This window comes from Vicugna pacos, chromosome 5, assembly GCF_048564905.1.
Source record: "Vicugna pacos chromosome 5, VicPac4, whole genome shotgun sequence".
Lineage (NCBI taxonomy): Eukaryota > Metazoa > Chordata > Mammalia > Artiodactyla > Camelidae > Vicugna > Vicugna pacos.
This window is the reverse complement of record NC_132991.1, coordinates 69,068,753-69,092,994: the sequence shown is the minus strand read 5'-3', so window position 1 is coordinate 69,092,994 and position 24,242 is coordinate 69,068,753. Positions and strand designations below refer to the sequence as shown.

Below are 24,242 nucleotides of genomic sequence, written 5' to 3'. Positions count from 1 at the left end.
GGTTTTTATTTAATCAACAAAACACAGCACAAAGAATAGTCCTGCACATCCCTGCTTTCCACGGCTCTCTTCTATAAGTTCATCCCTGCTGAAAGTTTTCCCTTTTCTCCAACCCTCCTCACAGCTTTCCTAGAGGAAAAAGCCCTAAACAAACGCTCCCATTGCAGGATGTTAATTACCAGGCAGTGAAGTGTCAGTGGGGTCAACTTCAGAAAAAGAAATCCAGCCAGAAAGAAAGGGAAATCAGCCTGTGCTGGAATCAGCTACACACACGCCCTTACCACTGCTGTTCCCTTCTCCTCCCTGCACCTCTCGCCCTGGAGTACCCTCCCTCCAGCTTGTATTCCAAACCCGCTTTGAAGCACTCAGCTGCAGAGCTGGTGAGCCCCAGGGTCTGGCTGCAGATTCCACCCACAGCCTCGGGTGTGTCCCACCTGAACTGCTCTTTACTCAGATCCACTTGATGAATGGAAACTTTAGATACTCTTTGGATGTTCTTGGTGTCTGAATCACTGTCTAAATGGATTTGACATTTAAAAGTTTGGAAAATTTTTGGAGAGAGAAAGGGGGAAAGGTGAGGGGAAATATGGGAACTATCTGTCCAAAAAAGCAGGTGCTTCTGTGTTATTTCAGAGTCGACCCACACAGTAAGCCAAATGGTGGTCTCCAGAGGGCAAGTGTGGTGTGAGTTGCATTTGGACAGCCCATCAGAGACCATATGACTACTGATATTGCTGCAACCCTTTTGTCTAGACTTTTCTTGTAACACTCTTCAACATCACTCTAGATTTAGGTGATTCTAAGTCTCTGTGGCTACACGAAGAAAACTGAAGTCCAGTGGAAGTAGAAGTAAAATTATTTGTAGTTTGCTTTTGAGTATTAGAAAGCCAGAAAGTTGAGGAGGTGAGCTGGGCTCTCTGTAGAATCTCTTTGATTATAAGGGAGCTGTAGCTAAGGGTGGCCCACCAGAAAGTTCTCTGAAGCAAAGGGCAAGCTCTTCAGTGCCCACTGGAGTTGCCAGGGAAAGTGGCATGAAGGAAGTCAGCCAAAAAGGCCTTATTAATAAATAAAACCTCAAGAGTCATTGTGATCGCTCATATGTGGAATCTAAAGACTCACGGACAGAGAATACAGACTTGTGGTTACCAGGGGGGTAGAGGATGGGAAGGGATAGACTGGGATTTCAAAATTGTAGAACAGATAAACAAGATTACACTGTATAGCACAGGGAAATATACACAAAATGTTATGATAAATCACAGAGAAAAAAATGTGACAAGGAGTGTGTATATGTCCATGAATGACTGAAAAATTGTGCTGAACACTGGAATTTGACACAACATTGTAAAATGATTATAAATCAATAAAAAATGTTAAAAAAAAAAAAAGTCATTGTCACACCCAAGGCCAGGGGATGGACGCAACATGGCAATGGAAATGGAAAATGGGGTGAAGGGCAAAGGGTGGCGGGTAGTGAAATAACCAGAGTGTCATGGATACAATGAGAGAGGACTGTGGAGCAAGTGTAGAGTGCTGCTTGACGTTGAGATTCAGAGAGGAAAAAAAAATCTTTCCTTAAACAAATCAACACCATATTTGTGCCACAGGGTAAGAAAAGCAGGGGTGAACCAGCCAAAAATAATCTCCAAGGGCACCCATCTTTTTGGAGATAATGACAAACTATAAAGTCTCTGATTTCCCAACACTCTCCCTTCTGCTCCTCCCAGAGCAGAGTGACGTCGATTTACTAAGCAAAAGTGAACGAGGTTAATTTAGCTCAGAGGATTTCTCAACAGGCTTCAGATAATTGGAGACACCCTAGGTTGTTACGGAGATGAAGCTGGAAGTTCCTGCCATCCCACAAATCTGGGCCTAGAGGGACAGACTGGCTGCCTCAGGGGGAAAAAAAGAAAGAAAATGTAGTAACCGAAACCCCCCTTTTCAGGTCAGGGTAACTAAGAGTAAAAAGAGTCAGCAGTTTTATTTAACAAATGATTCCAAGGCCTCTGAGACCTACCCTTCTGGGATCCAGCTGTGGGGCTAGTACTGCGGTGCTCTGGTCCTGGACAGGGGAGCCCACCCGGACCGAGGGCCCCCGTGGGACCCGAGACAGCTGGGGAAAGAGCCTGCCAAGGGGCCTCGGAAGGTGAATCGCGCTGGTTAGGCAGTTTCCTCAAAGAGCACACCCGTGCACACGTACATGACGGAGGAAATTTTTCCATAAACATCTCCTTCCAAAGGTTAGAGGCACAGTCCAGCTTCTTCCCATAGGAAAGCAGAGAGCTGAATGGAGATCACTGCACTATGGGTTTTCTTGTTAAGGTCTTGATTTTTCATTATTTGCCAGAAGTAAAATTGTACACGTTGAAATGGATGGGCCACCCGACGCCGACAACGCTGAGCCTACAGCTCAGTTTCAGGTTGGGAAGAGTCTCTGAGATCCTTCCGCTCTGAAATAAGTCCTTCTTCCTGTAAGTCGCCCCCCGCCCCCGCCCCCAGCTTTTCTGACAGTAGCCAGGGATGTTTCAATACTCTTCAGCTCAAGGCTGCACCTAAAGCAGAGACAGGTTCAGCGTCTTTTACGGAAGCTGTAAGGCAGATACTCAGTAAGGATGTATCTGAATGGAGGCCATGGTTGCTAAGCAGCTGGTTCTGAACAGTTATTCAAGACGGGAAGTCAAGTCCTGCTTTTAGCTCTGCCCCTTGACATGTGAGGTAAGTCACTTGTCTCCGGATCCTCTGCCTACAGTGTAACGCGTGTAATTAGAGAATTACCTAACATTCTCCTATAATGAGCTGCAGTTGCATATGCCTGGATGTATTTTAATGATTCAGATTTTGTTCCCAGATCATCCTGAGTAAAATCCAAGCAACTTTTCCCAGCGGCCTCAAAGGTCATTATATTTCTTTGGTGTCCTCCAAACCACCATTCACAAATTCAGTAAGTATTTGTTGAGAGAATGAGCAAGGAACTCATGCTACCATTTTGATTTCTTTGAATCCTTTGTTGGCTCCTCATGCTACAATGTCTAGCGTTTAGACAACTCTGTCCTTCACTCTGTCATGGATATCTGCCTCATATCCATTCCCCCTTTTTCTAGTAATAGCCCCTCATTTGGCTTTGGGAACAATCCCTCCCTATTGGATACAATCATGGCAGTTCTGGGATAGAAACATAACAGGAGAATTTCAGTCTGGAATGTTCTTGAGAATGATCAGAGTTCAACTGAGATTGCAGTATCCTGAAGAGATTATTTCTTAGTTCCTGTTGCCAGGACCCAAGGACCTGCTCTGGCTCCTGTCCTCTCTGAACCTCTGTTTTCTGCTTTACCTTTAGTTCTGTGACCTACCATCATATCCTCAATAACTGTCTTTTGTGCTCAAATGAACTAGAGTTGGTTTCTGTTGCTTGTTATTGAAGTCTTCCACTTGCTGCACACACCTTCAGGTAGTTACACTAAGATTCCAAAACAGAAAAAAGAGAACTTTCAGAGCTAAAAGAAGTCTTCAAAATCTAGTCCCACCCTTTTGATTGCAGACAATCAGACCCAGAGGAGTTCAGTGACTTGACCAAAATGCTAACATTGGTTAGTGAGAGTCAAGCCACGCACCCAGGAGACCTGGCTCCTTGCCCAGGTGCCTTTCCAGTTTTTCACTGTTTCCTGTCCTCAGATCTCCCTTCTAAGGTTATTGCCTACAACTGCTTTCATGCTCCAATGGCAGAGTTGAATAGTTACGATAGAGGATATACCATTCCCAATGTCTAAAATATTTATTCCCTGGCCCTTTACAGAAGTTTGCCAGTACCTGCCACATACAATTCATAAATGAATGAGTGTGTCTGCGTTTCAATAAAACTTTATTTAAGACACTGAAATTTGAATTTCATATAATTTTCAAGTTTCTCAAAATGTTCTTCTTTTGATTTTCTTTTCCAGACATTTAAAAATGTAAAAACCATTCTTAGCTCATGGACTGTATAGAAACAGGCACCAGGCTAGATTTGACTACAGTCCAACAATCCCTGGCTTAAGCCAGTTTGAATTAAGGTTTCTGCTACTTGCAATGAAATACAACCTGATACAATAAATTCATCATACATTTGTTGATCATCTACTACATGCTAGGTATACAATGAGAAATAACATACAGTCCCTTCTGAATTCAGCGACCTCACAATCTAGTTAGGGACCCAAAGCTTCCCACAACAATAGCCAGCATTTATTGAGCATTTATTACAATGTGCTAATCACCCTGCCTTTAGATGAATTATCTCATTTAATCTTCATTAACAATGGCACAAGATGGTTTATATTATTATTCCTATTTTACAGATGAGGAAAGCGAGGCTAAGAGAGATCAAGCATATTGCCTATGGTCACCTAGCAAGCAGGTAAGAGAGTGAAGACCTCTACCCAGGTTGTGTGACTCTGAAGGCTGGTGACCCAGCCACCATGCTGAACCTTCCATAGTGTGGCTCCAGCTCACACTGCGATCCCCACTACCATCTGCCCTCTCCTGCCACATCTTCACAGACTGGAGGACTCACTGTGCACCACGCCTGTCCCCTGCAGCTTTCCCTGCAGTGCTGCTCAGCCCTCTATCCCAGTTCTTTGAACATGCTAATCACCAACTCTCAGTAACTACTCCTTCTTCTGAACACCCACAGCATCTGATGTCTTGATGACTCATCTTGAGCTTATGGAGGGTTTTGATTGTCATTTAACTTTTTCTGTTTGTTCTCTCTCCTCAAGTTATATTATTGGTGTCAGGGTGGGAACTGCCTCTTGGGTAACTTTCAGGGACAAGCATTCAGGGAGCTCAAAATTGAAAAAAAAAAAAAAGAAAAAGAAAAAAGAAAAACCTAGCTGAAGAATGAGATAAAAGGAGAGGTTGAACAGCTAAAGAAACATACATCATCTTCTAAAATGAGAAAAAATAAAGGCACAAAAAAGGCCAATCCTTTCCCCCACCCCAAAAATGAAACAAACACATCTGGGAAATATTTGAGGTAATAAAAGTTAAAACAGAAGGACAAGGCAAAGCAATTGTAAAGAAAGAAATTGAAATAGAGGATAAATTGGTGTCTCTACCTGAAAGAGAAGCCTCCTCTTCACCCCAAAAAACAGAACAGGAAAAAGTATTTGAATACATAATACAGGAAAATTTCTCCAGACTCAAGGAATGTTTGCAGATTAAAAAGGTTTCACTCTAAACTAGGAAAATTTGATATTGAACCATCAAAAAGACTTTAAGGAAAAAGAAGTCTTTAAGCATCCTACAAGAGGAAAGTGATGAACCTGGCTTCATCCTTCTAAATAACAACATGCCATGCCAGAAGGTAATGGAAGAATGCCTGCAAGATTCTGAAGGGAAGAAAAGGTGACCCAAGGACATTACCCCTAGCAAGCAGCCCTTTGCATACAGAGGGGTGAGTCAGACATTCTCAAATATGAAGGAATTCAGGGAATATAACAATGAGTCCTTCTGTAGGGGGAAAAGGAAAGAGAATAGCTACTTGACAATGGAATCTAGCAGTCAAGAAACTGATCAAATTAGAGGATTAGCAATGTGAAAGTTTGATAAGAGGACTAGAAATAAATATTAAATGCAGAGGACTAAACCTCTGGAGAAATAAATGAATGCAAATCAGAACATAGGTGCTATAAACCCAAACAAATTAAAAATAATAGAAGCATCAAAAATTGGGAGACAGGTAGAAACAAAAGAGCACTAAAACATCTCATCACCTGGCAGGAAGTCAATCAAATCTACCCATCCAAACATTTAGTTGATTTTCATCTTTTTTTTTTTTCCTTAACTTGGGAATGATCTTTTAAGAATTAATATATCTTGTCATTCAGGAACTAATATTTGAAGTTCATCCATTTCACCTGAGTGCTTTTCTTCTGTTAAGTTCAGGTAAAGCCAAACCTAATGTTTTAAATTACTTTTAAAAGCATGAGTAACATAATCCTATTACTATACAATTATTTTTATTTTTGGATGGTAACAGTAGCAATAGGTAATTCTTGTTATGTGTTATCTTAACAACACAGTGTATCAAATGCTACCTTAAGTGCTTTACCTGCATCTACATATTCAATATTTCTAAGATTCCTGAAGGGTAGATATTATTAGCATCCCCATTTTACAGATGAGGAAACCAGCATGGGGGTGCTTCCTATGGTGGTACAGGTAGTAACTGGGAGAGCCAAGAGGAAAACCCAGGGCTTCAGGCTCTGGAGTCTGTGCTCTTGACCATCACCCTATATTGCTTCTCCACAAGTGGGCAGGTAGGTCAATTTTTGCCATCTTTGTACTTTGAATTTTTAATTGATGATTATGTATCATTTTTTTAAAAAGTCATTACCAAACTATGAAAGAGCTTGTACTTGGAAAACAGGATGAATACTCCCAGGTATTATACAGGCCAACTGAGCAGAGCCTAAAACAGCCCCGTCACCCACCAAAACATACACACATCCTCCTCTCCTGACTACTAATCTAGGTGACTCCTCGGAGGGAAAGGGGGCTGTTCAGAGGATTAACTCTTTAACAAACTAGCACAGGCTTGGGAACAATAGGTTTAATGATAATCAGTGCAAAAGAGTTGAATCAAAATTCAAAACAGCATACCTGTGTTTTATTGGCTTTGGGCAGATTAGCTGGTGGAAATAAGAGTACTTAAGAGATCATCACCTCAGTGAGAGAAAAAAATGTGTCATAAACAAAAAATCGAAAAAGCCCCAGATATATACAGTCACGCGGTCAGGTTACTGTATGTCTGAACAATTTGCTGGACTGACATGGCTTCATTTTAAATGACATAACTTAGCCAGCACGCTGCATTCTGCCGTCCCAGCGCTATGTAATAAGGGTGGTAATGGGGAGCACACCCAGGAGGGCAGAGGAACAGCTGTTTGTGTCACCTGGGAATGGCGCCCACATACAAACCTCACCTCTTTGACAACGATTCTAAAGTTCCCCTGTCACTGTCACTCACCCGCAAAATTAATGACTAAAGGGGAGAAGGAGAGGAAATGCCTAGCCCCTGAAACACAGAGAAAGACTGGAAAAGGGACAGAGCAAGTTAATAAATAAAACAAGAGCCTGAAGGGAAGAGCTGCTTTGTCAGAATATAAATATTTCCCTTCCCCTTTTATCTTTAATGTAGTGTGAGAAGCTTATTAAAGGGAAATGCATCTCTGTCCCTGGAGCCCTCACACAAGCCTTGTGGGGAGCTGCCTGCAGAACAGGCTCGCCTCGCCCCACGCTTATAAACTCTTCCCTGCTGGAAGCGAGCATAATGTGCAGAGCAATAAAGAAGGGCCAAGGGAAGAAAGGGAAGCCATTGTGGCCATTGGGATCCTTATCTTGATGGGCCTCGTGTCATGTTACGTTAATTGCCGGGAGACTCCGAGAGACTGAGGATGAGGAATGACTATCTGCTCAAAGGCTTGGCTTGAGTTTCCAAGGGAAGCTGGCATTGCTAGGCTTTTACTCCTCTCCATTAGAGAGAACAATATCCAAATTTAGACAAAGGGGAATTTGCCTTCAAGCATAAGACAGAAGTAAAAGCTGACAAGGGCAGGGGCTGGGGAGTCCTGTGAGTATTCCTTCTCCAAGAAGCCCTGGCAGCTGCAGACCTCACAGCTCTGAGAAGACAGTCAGCCTTGCAGTCCCGACGTCCAGCCTTCCTGCCCCCAGAAACATCATTATTCCAACAGCACAGTTTTTTTCACCCTCCACATCTCCTTCCTGAAAGCCGTCAGAAGAGGATGGAAGAGGGCGGAACCCTCAGAGCCTGCAAAGCAACCCAGGCTAACACAGAGCTCTGCACATGATGGGCGCCTGGCACGCCTGCACGGCATGGTGCACAGACTGTGCTGGTCTTGTTTACCATTGTGTATGTGGAGCTGAGCACAATGCCCGGCACACAAGGTTGTGAACAGACCAACTGAACACATGAATTTGCACACAATGAAGGTGTCTTTTTTAGTTGGTTATCTCTGCTGCCTCTTCAAAGGATCTCAGTTCTGATCAAGACTGGGGTTCCACTGAGCTCTGGGGCTATCACATCTTTGCTGACCATTTAGAGATATTCAGCTGTGTGATTAAACAAGGAAAAGCCATCCATTCATCAGGTGCCATAAGTCTATTGAAAGGCTGGGTCAGGGTGTGGGTTGGACACCCTTAAAACAGCTACCATAAGGTGCTTCTCCTTCATTCCTCTGGACTGAGCTTCCCTAGGGGAGCTGGCCTCAGCTGCTTTATACCATGTATTCTACCCACCCCATAGCATATACATGCATTTCTATGTCTACAATGTAATTCAGGGAGAAGACAGAATTTTTTTTTTAATCGGCATTTCTGGCTCTCTTGCCACGGTATTATTCATACATCCCTTCCACTTAGCAAAGGTTTGCTGCCATTTCAATCCCATCAGGGTGACACAAATTATTCCTGCTGGAGAACCTACTTTGCATCCCCATTCAGGCCCCTCCCCACTATGATGTCTTTTTGGTCTCATCCTCACTAATTTTGTGTCTGGTTCCCTTTCCCACTGAACCCCATCTAGGCCGGAATAAAGACTCAGCTACAAATCAGAGAGCTCAAGTCATTGCTATTCCACTGTGCTCACCACTTTCAGGACCAATTACATCTTACGGCAATGTCTGTGTTACCGGGAAGTGTATAATTCAGGGATGGTGAGTGATCCTCGGCTGGTTCCTAGGGAATTCCTGCCTACCATTCTAAACATTGCCTAAGAGCTATTTACAATACCTGATTTAATATTCCGCCTCCTACATAAGCCCTGTCCAGCCTCCCCTCAGCCTCGGCTGCTTTAGGGGCCTTCAATCTTGGGAGGGCCTATTTCCACTGTTCCCACAAACAGTCCAGAGGAGGAGGAGGTGTGGGGGAAGGGTGGCATGCACGTATCTGAGGGGCAGTTGTGTGGAAGAGGGATTAAATTTGAACTGTGAAGATCAATGGAAGCCTTGGAGATGCAGATTTCAGTTCAATATAATGAAGGACTTTCTAACAATTAAAGCTGTCAGAAAAAACGGAATGGGAACCCTTTAAAGAGACCCCTCTCTCCCTGGAGTTCAGGCAGAGGTGAGCTCTCTCCAGCCAGAGCTGCTTGATGGCCAGCAACGCACACCCCTCCCTCATGTTGGTCAGTGTCATCAAGCAGTGCCTCTAGTTCTTAAGCCAGACTGCCTTGGTTCACATCCCACCCCAAAACTTACTCTCTCTATGATCTTGGGCAAGTTATTTAACCTCCCTAAAAAACACAGGTAAAAACACATTAGGCTTTCTGGCAATTGTGAGGGTTTCTTTCTCTCTCTCTTTCTTTCTTTCTTTTTTTTAAATATTTATTGAAAGAATCTTTAAACAGTAAGATAGTGTTCTAAGCCTGTGGGTGCTCAAAGCTCTTACTGGTTTATATAAGTCATAAAACAGAGGCCACTATTTTTCACTAGCTACAACATAAAACAGCATTTTGTAATTAATTGTTATTTTACATACATACATAAACACAAATCTTAGTGTTTAAGCTTTCGGAAATTGTGATGAGGAAGATTCTTTTAAACCAACAAACTGAACTGCGAAAGAAAGAAAACAACAACTCATTTATTCAACCAATATGTATTAAGCACCCACCTTATACAAAGTCTCTTGGGAAATACAAACATGGCTGAGATGCAGATGTTGCCTGCCTGGGGCTTGCCGTATAGCAAATAACTATTTCTAACTCTTCCATTTGCACAGGCTTGGTAAATTTTAAATGCTCTGTAGGGCATTTTGAATTGGTTTGTATTCTAAAAGAAATGAGCAGGACAATAATATAAAGCATGGTTTAAAAAAAGTACCACTTAAATTTTCTCCCTGTTTTCCATTAAAAGTTTAGCTTCTCTAAAGATTGTGATCATGCTGATAAATGTGCCTATTGCCTAGGAATGAAAAATAACTTCTTTTTTCTTTCATTTGTACTTAGCGCAGTTCTTGGCTCTGAAAGTGCTCTGCCTAAAAAGGACATGGGTTGAAATAAACATAGGATGCCCAAAATATCTTTTTTCTATGAGTTGTAGGCATGCAGATTTGGAAGAGAAAGCTTTCTCTTCGGTAGCTTCTACTGTAGTCTGCAGCAACTTTCAAATATCCATCTCTGTTATGGAAAACAGTAGGGATATTCCTCAAAAGACTGAAAATAGACTTACCATATGATCCAGCAATCCCACTTCTGGGCATATATCCAGAGGGAACCTTAATTCAAAAAGACACATGCACCCCAATGTTCATAGCAGCACTATTTCCCAGACATGGAAACAACCTAAATGTCCACTGACAGATGACTTGATAAAGAAGTTGTGGTATGTTTATACAATGGAATACTACTCAGCCATAAAAAGAATAAAATAATGCCATTTGCAGCAACATGGATGGACCTGGAGATTGTCATTCTAAGTGGAGTAAGCCAGAAAGAGAAAGAAAAATACCATATGATATCACTTATATGTGGAATCTAAAAAAAAAAAAAAGACAAATGAACTTATTCACAAAACAGAAAGAAACTCACAGACATAGAAAACAAACTTGTGGTTACCAGGGGAAGGGGGTGGGAAGGGATAAATTGGGAGTTCGAGATTTGTAGATACTAACTAATATATGTATAATAGATAAACAATAAGTTCATAGTATATAGTATATACATAGTGTATAGTACAGGGAACTATATTCAATATCTTGTAGTAAGTTATGGTGAAAAAGAATATGAAATCAAATATATATATATATGTATGTTCCTGTATGACTGAAGCATTATGCTGTACACCAGAAATTGACAAAACACTGTAAACTGACTACATTTAAATAAAGATATATATGTAAATAGGTAAGTAAGTAAATAAATAAATACAAACAGATGAATTTAGGGGAGAGAATATCCATCTCTTCAGCGTATTAATTCATTGCAAAGATTCATCTGGAAACATGACTTTGCCCTGGCCCTGCCGTTTCTATAGTATTTTCATTTTCAACAGCATAGAGGATGCTGGTGACCTTCTGAGAAACCAGAAACTTTAGCCCCCATCTGCCTAGACCAACACTGTCTCTTTAAACCGTTACAGAACAATAATAATTACCCTTATTGAGCATGAACAACATGCCAGACACTAAGTTCATTGCATTGTCTCATTTGATGTTCATAATCCTCTGAGGCAGGTGCTACTATCAGCATAATTTTACAGATGAAGAAACTGAGGCCCAGAGAAGTTAAGCAGCTCATCCAAAGCCACATAACTAACAAGCTGCTGAACAAGGATTCAAATCCACAAAAACCTCTACTTTAACTATTACTCTCAAACAGCATCTCCAAAGAAAGGGGAGAGGAGTCTCCACAACAACAGAAATGAAAGCTCCCAAAATAGTTAATGGAAAAAACTACTTTTATCACTCCCTTGAGCAGAGTGAGAAATGTGCTATGTCTCCTAGGAGAGGTCCAGCATCCTACACACCTTACAGTGATCCAGCACCCCATGAATGTCCTGGTCTTGTGATGTCCTCTTAAAACAGCTGGCTACAAAGAAGGTAGATAGAAACTTGTCCCCAAGGAGGCTTCCGCAGAATACACCAGCTCCCCTGTCTGTTTGCTCTCAGGGCTTTCTCCAGGCCAGGCAACTTAGGTGTTTAGGTGGCTCACACTCTTAGGAACAGACTCAACTTCTCCCTTCACTTCTCTCCTTCCCAGAAGTTTTTTTTCTTCAAAGTGAGAACGGGGTTCAAAGTCTTGTTCTTTACCCACTGTCTGTGTGATTCTGGACCTCTCTTTACCTTGATTTCCCTACTTATAAAATGGGTCCAATAAATAGTGGCCACCTCAAAGGGCTGCTGTGTGGATAAAGATTCAAGGAGATAGTGCTGGTTAAGGATTTAGCACTGTGCTCAGTCATGGTAAGCCCTCAATAAGCATTAGCTGTTAATAAAAATAGTAATGATATGACTAATACCAGAGATTGGAATGCGTCAGCTGGGTTTCTCTCAACTGTTCAACTGGAATTTAAATCAAGGTATCATCAACGCTGGGTGCTAAGACACAGCAGGACCAATATGGTCCTCAGAACTAAGGCTTTAAAATAATGGGTCATCTCTGGGAGTGGTGGACTAGCATTATAAATTTCAGGCTAAGGGAAGAGGAGGAGTGAAGTTTCACAGGTAAACCAAAGCTCCTTTTGCTAGAGTGAGAAGTCTGTCGCCTCTTTTGTTTATCTCTTCTCTAAATGTTTCCTCTCCCACCTCCTGGCCTGTTTTCAAAACTCCCCCGTTTTGGTAGCAGCTCTTCACAAGTCTGCTGGAGGTCACAGGAACAGGCCAACAGCCCTTCCTTTCCTCAGTTCAAACAGCCAGCAGGAACTGCACCAAGTCCCTCCCCACCGCTGGGGTCCGGCTGGTCCTCACAGTGGTTTCTGCAACCCCCCTTCCGGCTCCTTCCTGACAAAGCACAGCTGTGGGGGCTCAACTCAGACTATGGCCTGTGAGCAGAGCAGCCGTACTCACCAGCCTTGTGTGCATCTCCCAAGCACAAGCCACTCTGAGGTCCTTGCTTAGCCAGTCACCTCTGATTTTTCACAAGTCATTTCCAGGGTGGGCGAGATAAATAAATAGATAGGTAAAGAAAGCGATGCCATTAAATGCAAAGCTTTTGGATTAAAGAACAGGGCCAGAAACCCAAAAATGTGAATCCTAGTTCCAGTTCTTTCTCTGAACCCTTGGGCAACTCAATCCACCACCTTAGGCTTCAGTTTTCTCATCTGTGAAGTCAAAGAGAAGAATTACTGAACTCTGATATCCTCGCTAAAAAATAAATCCCCAAACCACTTTCCAACTCAACCCCTCCTTTTTAATCACAGGCTAGACTGGCTTCTAGCTCAGTGCCAAATTCTCCTTATAATTTTGAGATGAACTCAAGGTCATCACAAAAAAGTCAGATTCGTTTGGTTGTCAAGATTATTAATTCCATGATTCCTTAAAAAACTGAAAGTAGAGTTACCATATGATCCAGCAATCCCACTCCTGGGCATGTATCTGGAGAACACTATCATTCAAAAAGATACATGCACCCCAGTGTTCATAGCAGCATTATTTACAATAGCTAAGACGTGGAAGCAACATAAATGTCCATTGACAGATGACTGGATAAAAATGTGGTATATATCTACAATGGAATACTACTCAGCCATTTAAAAGAATGAAATAATGCCATTGGCAGCAACGTGGATGGACCTAGAGATTATCATACTAAGTGAAGTTAGTCAGACAAAGACACATATCATATGATATCACTTATATGTGGAATCTAAAATATGACACAAATTTATTTATTTATGAAACAGAAACAGACTGACAGACATAGGAAACAAACTTACTGTTAACAAAGGGGAAAGAGGGCTGGACAAATTAGGAGTTTGGGATTTGCAGATACTAACTACTATATATAAAATAGAAAAAACAGCAAGGTCCTACTGTATAACACAAGGAAATACATTCAACATCTTGTAATAACCTAAAATGAAAAAGAATGTGAAAAATATATGTATAACTGAATCACTATGCTGTATCCCAGAAACTAACACAACATTGTAAATCAGCTCAACTATACTTCAATTTTAAAAACAGATTATTAATTCCATGATGGCAAGGGTACATTATATTCCCAGCAGTGCCTAGCACACTGTAATCCGTAAAAATATATATTTTTAAATAAATAAAGGCCATGTGGTTTTATTTTATCCTTTTCAACATACCTGCCTTACTCATTCATTCAGTCATTTATTGAGCACCACATCGCAGTGTAACTACCCAGGATTTGAATAAACTTCTGTGACTGCTTAAAAACAAAGTAACAAAGTAACTGGTGACTAAGGAGGGGAATTAAAAGCAAGGAGAGAGATTCCTCTACAAATTAATGAGAGAGTGAGCTAAGAAATAAAGGACTTCTCTGTTCCCATCCCAGAGACTTCTGATAGCCAGCATTCTAATAAAAGTTGCTTTTACCAGCTTCACAATTTCAAAGCCAAAATTAACACCTTACAACGGAAAGCCCCAAATAAATTCAGAAAGTAAGACCTGAGCCATGGAGGGGCTCTGATTTTACAAATGAAAAGAAACCCTCAAAGCCCCTTTTAGCCTCAACCCAGCTCCCTCCACCTTCTCTTAACCACCTCTTCAACTTGCCACCTCCCTTTAGAGACCCCGCCAAGTTGCTCGGGCCCAGCCACGCCTGGCTCCTCCCTCAGGTGAGGCCATTCTCAAATTAAATCACAAAGAGGGGCAGCCAGTCTGCAATGATCTTTGTTTATTTAGTAAATGGGTTGATTGCCCTCATTGGTGGAGATTAAGAGTTTATTTCCCAATGCAAAGAGAACAGATTTCTCAAAGGGCAGCCCTGGATAATTAAGAGGAAAAAACAAAATTCAAATGTTTTCCCTCCTACCCTCAGCCCTTCACCATCTAGCTTTGGCCTTTCAGTGGCCTCTCCTGCAAAAGGTAGCCACAGGCCCCAGCTTCAGTGAGGTTCTGACTGGGGAGAAAGAGGATTTGGTAAACAAAGGCTTAGGAATTCTTTAGGCCCCTTTAAACTGACATCTGGCAAATTCGAGATCCTGTAACAGTTTCTCTCTCCCCCCTTCTTGTGGCTTTGAAAGGCAAATGTTTTGAGGTTTGCGTTCTGTCCTAGTCAGAGTTTTTAATCAAGTGGAGTCAAACCACTTTGTCTGCACCTTAATTGAAGAGCCTGGCTCTAGAGCGTAAAGCACTGTTTTACAATAATAGGAAGGAGGCAGGAGAGAGAGTGAGGACTATGTGGAAATGCTGAACCAGAAGAAATACGATGGGCAAGTGGCCCTCAGGGGCGCTCTCAGGGGACCATGTGCCCGCCTTCTTGGAACACGGGCATAGTCGGTGAGCGAAGGGGCTCAACTGTGCCAGTTATCAGGAGCTGGGGAGAGACCAGCTTGGCTTTGTGGGTAACCTCCACATGACACACAAAAAAGCCCCTATGGCGGGAAGTCCTGGTCCAGAGGAGGAACACCCAAATAAGCCCGAGGCTCTCAGAGCCAGGCCAGATCACAAAGCCCAGGTTCCTGGCCTTCCTGGGTGAAGGAACTGGCCCACAGAGGTTAAACAATTTGCCTGAGGCCAAAGGGTTGGCGGCTGGATCAGGACCCTGAGAATTCTTCTCATTTCCTTGGCTGTAACTGAAGCCTTTATTCTGTTTGATCCTCTGGAGAGAGAAATGCGCCATATCTATCCTAAAACAAACTTCTCTATACTTGGGAAGACTGTTAAATGATTCCTAATTTTTCCAAGGGAAACAGCCTAATATTCTCACCTTGCCTTCTCATCAGCTATTTTGGATCTTGGCTACACATTCGATGCCCATGGGGGAGATTTTCAAGCTGATCCCCCAGGGTAGGATCCAGGAACTCATTTTTTTTAAGTAGTTTTTTTATTATTAAATTTCTCTAACACTACCACACCCCAACCTCCCCTTTGAGGATCACATTTTTACCACATTTGGGTTACTCTTCCTGCTGGTTCCTTCATGCCACTTAAGTTGGTTCATGCATCCCAAAGTATGTTCAATTTAAAACAGTTCACTGTTGACACGTTTAGCTTGTAGTCTATCATGACTCCCAGATCTTGTGTCCCTCGCTAGTCTTTCACCATCCTGTATTTCTGCACTTCATAGTTTTAAATTTTCACTGAACTTCATCTGACTGACGAATCACACAATCTGATTCAACAAATAGAAACTTTTTAAAAAGTATTTATTTATTTTTAAGTTTTTGTTTTGTTTGTCTTGGGAGGGGCTAATTAGGTCTATTTAATTAATTTTTTTAATGCAGGTACTGGGGATTGAACCCAGGACCTCATGCATGCTGAGCATGTGCTCTACCACTTAAGCTAAACCCTCCCCCTCAACAAATGGAGCCTTGTGAAAGGTAAAGGAGAAAATAAAACACAGTTCCTGCTCTCAAGGACCTTTGAGATGAATAGGTGGCATAAGGTAGGCACTAAAATAGAAGAGAGAATAGAAGTAATATCAAAAGAGCTCTAGAACCTTCAAAGAAAGACCGTGAAGGAAACTGACATTTGATGAATACCTACTATGTGCCAGGCCCCATGAGATAAACTAGGATTAGGCTTGACTGAGAGGCATAAGAAACCCTAAAATAATGTTGGCTTAAACAAGACATAGTTTATTTTGATCTCATATTGGAGAAATCCAGAGGGAGTCTATCCCCAGCTGGTATGGAGCACCTCAGTGTTAGGGACCCAGACTCCTATCTTTTTTTTTCCTTTCCAAGGTCACCTCATGATATACGATAAACCCCGGAGTTTCAGCCATCAGGAGGTGAGGAAAGCACATCTACCCCCTTTATTTTGCACACAACAATACAGCTGATGTTCCACTGGCTATAACTTGGTGAATAGAAACAGGGAAGCTTTAATATGAAGTCTTTATTCCAAGTGATCACACATCTGGCTAAAGATTGGAAGCTCCATTACTATGAAGGGAAGAACAGATATTGAGGGACAACTAGTAGCCTCCACACCATGCTAAGGACTTTATATGCTTTAGAGCATGCATTTCTCTTTCTTATCACAACTCAGAAGAAAGAGATCTCTTGGATCTTTGTAGACAATGCCTTTCTTGCAACACTCTTGTAATCACTCAATTGAAACAACTCAATGTCAATTGCAGTCCTAGAAAATAGCTTCTCAAATGCTTCATCCAGGCCATTGAGCAAGGTGAAGGTGGCTGCAAGCCTGAGCCTCGTTAGTCAACCCTGAACAGATGCCTCTTGGGCTGGTGTTAATCCTCGGAGGTTAGCCTTCTGCAGCTTCCCAGGCCCCAGGAGAAAGTCAGAAGACACTTGTGTTTTCACCCTTTTGCAGGCCCTGGTACTATGGTCAGTGAGGTTCTCTCTAGTTGCTGGAGTAGACAGGCAGGCAGGTGGCTTCATTAATGGGGATGGTGGGATTCCAAGGAAGGAGCTAGGAAACAGCTCTTGTGACTTGGTCTTCTTATCTTCTCCTTTAAAAACAAATGTTTCTTCTCTCCTTCCTTCCTTCCTGCCTGCCTGCCTGCCTACTTTTCCTTCTGGGCTTTCTTCTTCCCTTTCTTCCTTCCTTCCATCCACCCTCTCCTCCTTCCTCCCTTCCTCCATGGCGTTCCACCAGGGAAGGCCTCCACTACCCTGTCTTCCCATCCAGGCTCCTGTTTCCACCATCTAAGTGAGTGCTCTCCCTACTCACCTCCCTACCTCATGGCTCTTGCTTCTCCCAAGCTTCTACTGCTCCCTGGTTTCTGCTTGTTCCTTTCTCATGGAATGTTTCTCAGCTTCTTGCCAATATATTTTACACTCAGATTTCCCAAATGAAAGGCTCTGATTGAGTGGTCACTGTATAAGTGGGCACACCTGTTGGACAGAGATCTTATGCCAGACAACCCCATGGCTGAGTCAGATGCTTGCCTACTCCCGGCTCAGTCATCTGGGTGAGGGTTCATGTGGGACAAGGTGCAAGGATGGCAACATCAGTCTGCAGAAATGCTGTGAATGCACTGTTAGAGTAGTAGTGTTACATTTTAGAACAGCCACTGTGAACTCATTGAGACTCACAAAGAAAGTCTCAGACCCAAGCACAAATCATACAACCAGACATTTATCCAACCACCTCTCTCCCCCCTCCCTTTTTCTCTCTCTTAGTCTCTCACACACACATAACACACTCACACACACACCCCTCACATACCTCAACCTCCTTTACGGTTCTTACTATTCCATCCTTCAGGTCAAAACACAGTCAAGTAGTAGGGACTTCATGCAAGACCAAAGACCTTCTATGAGGCATCAGGGACACAATACGCTGCTTTAGAATATGAGTCTGGGTCAGCGATTCTCAAACCTAATTCACTGAGGTTTTAAAAATTAAATCCCCAAGTCCAACGACAGAGATTCTGACTCAGCGTGTCTAAGGTGGGGCCTAAACTTCTGGGGAAAAAAAATTTAACTCCTTAAATGATTCTGATGACCAGCCAGGTTTAAGATCCACTGCTGTAACTCCCATCTTCACTCTTCTAGAAGGTTCTGAGGGCTTTCATTATTACTGTGAGTCTTACTCCTGCAGCTTCTCCTAGCTCTCTGCTAGCTGTCCTGCCCTGCCAAGATGGGGAGGGCCTGATACACTGCCAGATTTCCCATCTGCCCTCGAGGGGCTGGAGCAGAGCACCCACATCTCCTAATCTAGAAACTCACTGCAAATTTCAGCAACGGGAATTAAATTGTTCCTTGGAAAATATGAAAAAATTGGTGGTCATCAACAAGTGGGTTTGAAACCTATTAGGTACAATATTCAGAGGGTCATCACCAATCTGAGCTTGATAGCCCAAGCCTAGAAATTTCTGAGGCTTCTCTAAATTTTGGAATGGCTTTTGATCAGACCTATAAAAGGACCAAAATTAGTGATACCTACTATGAAGACATCAAGTAGTGGTACAGTGTGAGGTAAAAAAATGTTATAAATCAGGTTTTAGTCCAGCCTGTGCTACTATAAAAAGGAGCTTAAATCTGGAACCTCGAAACATCATTATAAAATTAGAGTTAGTGTACCTAAAGCACCTGGTACCTTATAAATGGTAGTCATTCTATTAAAAATATAACTATTTTGGGGGGAGGGTATAGCTCAGTGGTAGAGTGTGTACCTAGCATGCACAAGGTCCTGGGTTCAATTACCAGTACTGCCATAGAAAGAAAGAAAGAGAGAAAGAAAGAGAAAGAAAGAGAGAAAGAGAAAGAGAGAAAGAGAGAAAGAAAGAAAGAGAGAAAGAAAGAAAGAGAGAAAGAAACAAACAAACAAACAAACAAACCTAACTACTTCCTCCAAAAAAAATTTTAAAAAAAAACCACCTATGTTTGATACTGAAAATAATCTGAAAAGAATAAGTCCTGTAAACTCAGTAGTGTGCTAGAATCAGCACTTGGGGGCTTGTGAGACCTGATTATGTGCATCTTTTTCGAAGTCCAAGTGCAGTGACATCGTGAGACTTGAACTCAACCAAGGTAGTAGCATTTACACCATGGAAATTGGCAAATGTATAGATCAGGGCTTTTTTCCTGGAGAGCTGGTCATTAAACATTTATCAGAATGCCACTGTAAAAAAAAAAATCACAACCTCAGCAGAGCCAGGGCCATAAAATATGCACATAACTTGGTCTTTTATTTCATTTCCATGATTTGCATCCATGTAACTAAACCAGTATACTGCAGTCATGATATTTTTGCCTATAGATCACAAAGAATTTTGTAAATATTATCTCGTTAACTCTCACAACACCCTGGAGAGCCGGAGAGGTTAAGTGACTTGCCTGAGGCAGGACAGGAAATCAGTGGTGAAAAGTAGAACAAGCCAGTCTGTACTAACCACCTCTGCCACCCTTCCTACACATCATTATTGTCCAGACTGGCATAGAGACGGGAACATCTCTTTTGAAAGTAGACAAGAAAACCAGGTCACAACAGCTGTTTCCTAGCTCCTTCCCTTAGAATCCCACCAGCCCCATTAATGAAGCCACCTGCCTGCCTGTCTACTCCAGCAACTAGAGAGAACCTCACTGACCATAGTACCAGGGCCTGCAAAAGGGTGAAAACACAAGTGTCTTCTGACTTTCTCCTGGGGCCTGGGAAGCTGCAGAAGGCTAACCTCCGAGGATTAACACCAGCCCAAGAGGCATCTGTTCAGGGTTGACTAACGAGGCTCAGGCTTGCAGCCACCTTCACCTTGCTCAATGGCCTGGATGAAGCATTTGAGAAGCTATTTTCTAGGACTGCAATTGACATTGAGTTGTTTCAATTAAGTGATTGCAAAAGTGTTGCAAGATAGGAATTATCTATAAAGACCCAAGAGATCTCTTTCTTCTGAGTTGTGGTAAGATATAAAGTCCTTAGCATAGTGTGGAGGCTGCAAGTTGTCTCTCAGTTTCTATTCTTCCCTTCTTCATAGTAATGGAGTCCCCAGTCTTTAGCCAAACATATGACCTAGTGATTCCCAGTGGTGCTTTTACCTTATAGCCCAAATAACCAGTCTCTCTATAGACTCAGTCCATACGCTTGGTCCTTTGAGTACAAATTTGACTCCCCAGAACAGCTACCTTCTGCACTTGGAGGTTTTTACCTAGGGTTGCTGATGGTCTTGTATTAATTAACTTTCCCACATTCTTTCTCCCTCTGATCCAATGACATGTGTTTGAAGAAACAGTTGGTCAGAGTTAGGGTTCTGTTCTGACTCCAGCAGAGACAAGTGGCATTATAACCAATCAACATGTGTTGTTTATGTGACCCTTTCTCTGGACAGATCAAGGGCAGTGATTCTCACCCTTCAATGGATTTTCACAACCCAGCATAATCCCTGCTGCCCCTTGATTGTAGGTAGACCTAATGACTTGTTTCTAACCAATAGAGTAAGGCAAAAGTGACAGCATATTACTTCTAAGATTGGATTATGAAAGACCATGACTTCCATCCTGATTGCCATCTTTTGTGTGCTCTCTCGCTCTTTCTCTCTGAGCACTTTCTCCCTAGAGGGGAGCAAGGTGCCATGTTATAAGTGGCCTTGTGAGAAGTGCACTTAGCAAGGAACTGATGTCTCTGGCCAATAGTCAGCAAGAACCTGAAGCCTACAATAGCCACATAATGAGCTTGGAAATGGATCCTCTTCCAGTTGATCCTTGAGGTAACTGCAGCCCTGATCAACACCCTGACTGCAGTCTCATGACAGACCCAAGCTAGAGGACCCAGAAAAGCACACCCAGATTCCTGACCCACAGAAACCATGAGATATTAAATATTTTTTATCTTAAGCTGCTATGTTTCAGGGTAGTTTGTTATACAACTATAGTAACTAATACAACTCTCAAACAAGGAAAATGTTCAAACAGATTCAGTCACTGAATCTACCTTATAAACCACCTCTACACGGCAGGGCCTAGCCTACCTAACAGGATTTCACCATAGCCCTCCTCTAATTCAATCCAGACATCTCTAACTTTCATAAAACTTGAAAGTCTGCTTTAGGAATAAGAATGTTCCCATTTTTTTGAATGATCCAACACCTCAAACTAAAATGAAAAGAAGTCAATGGCAACCTGGCAACTGGAAATTCCAAGTCCTTGGTGTTACAAAGTCATAGATTGTCTGGTAAAAGAGAGGCCAGAAAGGGAAGTATATGCTAAAAGCTGCCCTTTCCTGTCTTGCATGAGTAATTCTTGCAGCTGGAGTTTCACTACAACCACAGGATTATGGCAACACGAAGGTGGCCATTTTCAAATCTGGCCTGACATCAGAATGTAATTCAACCAGATAAACCTGGGATTTGGCCAAAATAAGTAACATTTAAATAACTGGAGCCAATGAATAGCATCACTTTTCTATGGAACCATATGACTATGATGTGAAGAAATAAACGCCTTTGTTGTTTTAAAGGGCAGGGACAATTGGAAGTCTTGCAGCAGACAGTTACAAAATTTTCCACCCTAATCTCTCCAAAGAAGATACCAGTTAGTGGCTTTGGGAATTGGGTGTGGAAGGTGTTACTTGGAAAAGACAATTAAATTGATTCTGAACAGAACGTGAACAATGTTACTATATTTATCATAGAGCCTAAAACAGACTCTTTAGCCCCCTACACTATGAACTGGCTTTTCTGATCTACTTCCTTTTATGACTTAACTCCTTGAGATCAACATTCTATAGCATGTAAGGCACAGGAAGCTACTGCACCCCTCTCAGAAACAGCAAATTCTTATTTGTCAGAATAATTTTGGAGTGGTTTTTTAAAAATCATCCTAAAAACAAAACAAAACACTCTTCAAAAAAAATGGCCTTTGCTTCTCTGTTTTTTTTGTACTTGTCTGCCTGGGTCAGAGCAAGAGGACTCCCATCTGTGATACATTTCATCTAGATAAACAAGGATGGGTTTTCTGCATCTTACACGTAGATTGTTTGTAAAATATTTCATCCATCCCTTGTCCTTTTAAGGGCTCTCTCTCTCTCTTTTTTTTCTTTCCAAATAACCATCCCTATTACCTCATCAGGGAACTGTTTGGGGCTATACTATAATATGAGGAGGGAAGGCTCATAACAAAATTGATTTTAGTTGTATTTAAGACAGTATTTCATCCTGTCCATTTTCATTTTACTTGATGACAGTGTTTGCAATTTCTCCCTCAATAAACAAAGAAGACTTAGATCTGTGGCCTGATGAGTAAGCATGAAAATTTGATTTAGAAAAGGAGTATATCCTGAAGCTCACAGAGAGAAAAAGGAATTTCCAATCCCCCACCACACACACTTTAAATGACAAAGCAAAGCAGCATTGTCCTTACACAACATCTTTCAATGCATTCAATATCAATACTCTCTAATGTTAGGTAATAGGAATAATCATTTAGAAAGAAAAAGAAGAGCCCTTAAAAAATACAAGTAGGAAATGAAACATTTTTACAGAAAGTATCATTAATCCTTCATATTGCCTTGATGCAGATACCCCACAGAAAAAAAGATACGGTCCCAGGTGCGAAGGGGAAATTGATGCTTTGGAGGAAAAAGATGAGGATTTCTTTTGAGGGCCGGATGGAGAACATGAGCAGTCTGACACCCTACCTTGGCTAAATGATTTGGCTCTCCAGACCCATTAACGGGTGGAGAGGACAAAGAACTGTGAAGTGGAAGGACAGATTTCCAGTAAACCAGTGATAGAAAATAAATAAAAGAGAAACAGAGGAAGCCAAAGTCTCCCGTGGAAGGGAACCCAATTAATTCTCTTTGATTTCAGGATCAGTTTTTCTTGCTGGAGAAGAGACTCACCAGCAACTTCTGCAAACAGGCATCCTGATCAGAAATGCCTCAGGGCTGTTGCGACGGGAACTGAGACTGGCAGAAGGAAGGGCTCGGCTAACATTTCTTAAGGCGTTGGAGTACGTGCGTGCGTGTGTGTGTGTGTGTGTGTGTGTGAGAGAGAGAGAGAGAGAGAGAGAGAGAGAGAGAGAGAGAGAGAGAGAGAGAGAGAGATTAAGAGAAAGAGAGAAATTAAGAGAAAGAGAGAAGCACATTTTTTCTTTCTCAACATGTCACTTTCCCGTATGGGAATTCTTGATATTCCTCGCTGTCCAGAGAAAGGGGAGACACCTTCCTCCGTCCCCGCCCAGTAACTTCTGATCACAGCTGGTGTTACCAGAGAGCGCGCGCGAGCGCCCAGTGCTTATAGCCGAGCGAAGATTTCATCGGGAACAAAAGAACGCTTGCCAATCAGAAAGCGCTACCCGAGAACAAGGATAACCTCTCTTTATGTTTTGAAAACTCTTTAATTAGCAAATGTCCTTGGTTTCTAACAAGCAATAAAACTTTTCTACGCAGATTCCAAGACTCAGGTCATTGCTTCTGCGACGAAGGTGGGATCCCTAACGACCACACGCCGCAGAACTGAGGAAAACAGAGCAATCAAATACGCGCTTTAAACCGTACAGAGTTCCTGGGCACTTGGTCGCAGGTTTTTTATAACCATTTCCCACAACACTGTCTTAGTTTTCTTATAACTTCCTATACTAGATCCCTAGACTCTGGGCCCTGCCCGTGGGCAGGGTGGCCTGAGGCGGGGGTGCCCCGCGCCCGGCGCTCCCGGGCCCTCTCCCTTGGGAGGGGTCTGCACTTCCTCCCGCCTTAAGTCGGTCCCCTCCGCCCGACTCCGATTTCTCCTCGCACGCAGCCCCTCCTCCTTTTTACAACCAGGAGAGGAGGTGAGAGGGGATGGTGGCCTCACGTGGTCTGTTAGGGTCTGGGGAGAGAAAAGCCATAGGCGAGGCGCACCGCCTTGCCTCATACCGAACCCCACATTAAGGATCCTGCTAAAAGTCCCCCGCCAAGCTCAGCATTTTCAGCCCGGGTAGGACTAACGTGACTGCAGGTCACGTCTTTCTCTGCTGAGGCTCCGCTCTATTCTCAGCTTCTCTCCGCAAAAGCCTTAACCGGTGCGCCCTTCTGTTCAGGAATGTGTATTTTAGTGTACCCGGAAGAGGAACAAATCTTTCAAGCAAATTCCCTTTCTGGTGTGCTTACCTCCCCCCAATACCCCCACCCTACCCCTGGTCCCCTCGCAGCGAATTCAGGATAAAAGTTTT

At 42.5% G+C, this 24,242-nt stretch overlaps 2 long non-coding RNA genes across 6 annotated transcripts in view; one reads left to right on the top strand and one right to left on the bottom strand.

Annotated features, from left to right (window-relative positions):
• Window positions 1–24,242, bottom strand: part of LOC140696445 (uncharacterized) — a 198,439-nt gene that overhangs the window by 85,323 nt on the left and 88,874 nt on the right. The window contains exon 4 of one of the 5 annotated variants that reach the window (XR_012072795.1): window positions 3,351–3,457. The exons of the other annotated variants lie outside the window; for them this stretch is intronic. This is a non-coding gene — a long non-coding RNA (uncharacterized lncRNA). The remainder of the gene's footprint in view (window positions 1–3,350; window positions 3,458–24,242) is intronic. 5 annotated transcript variants of the gene reach the window in all.
• LOC140696446 (uncharacterized) lies at window positions 2,854–23,482 on the top strand. Its single transcript, XR_012072797.1, has 5 exons — window positions 2,854–2,941; window positions 4,335–4,393; window positions 8,582–8,711; window positions 22,901–23,042; window positions 23,239–23,482. It is a non-coding gene; the product is annotated as an uncharacterized lncRNA (long non-coding RNA).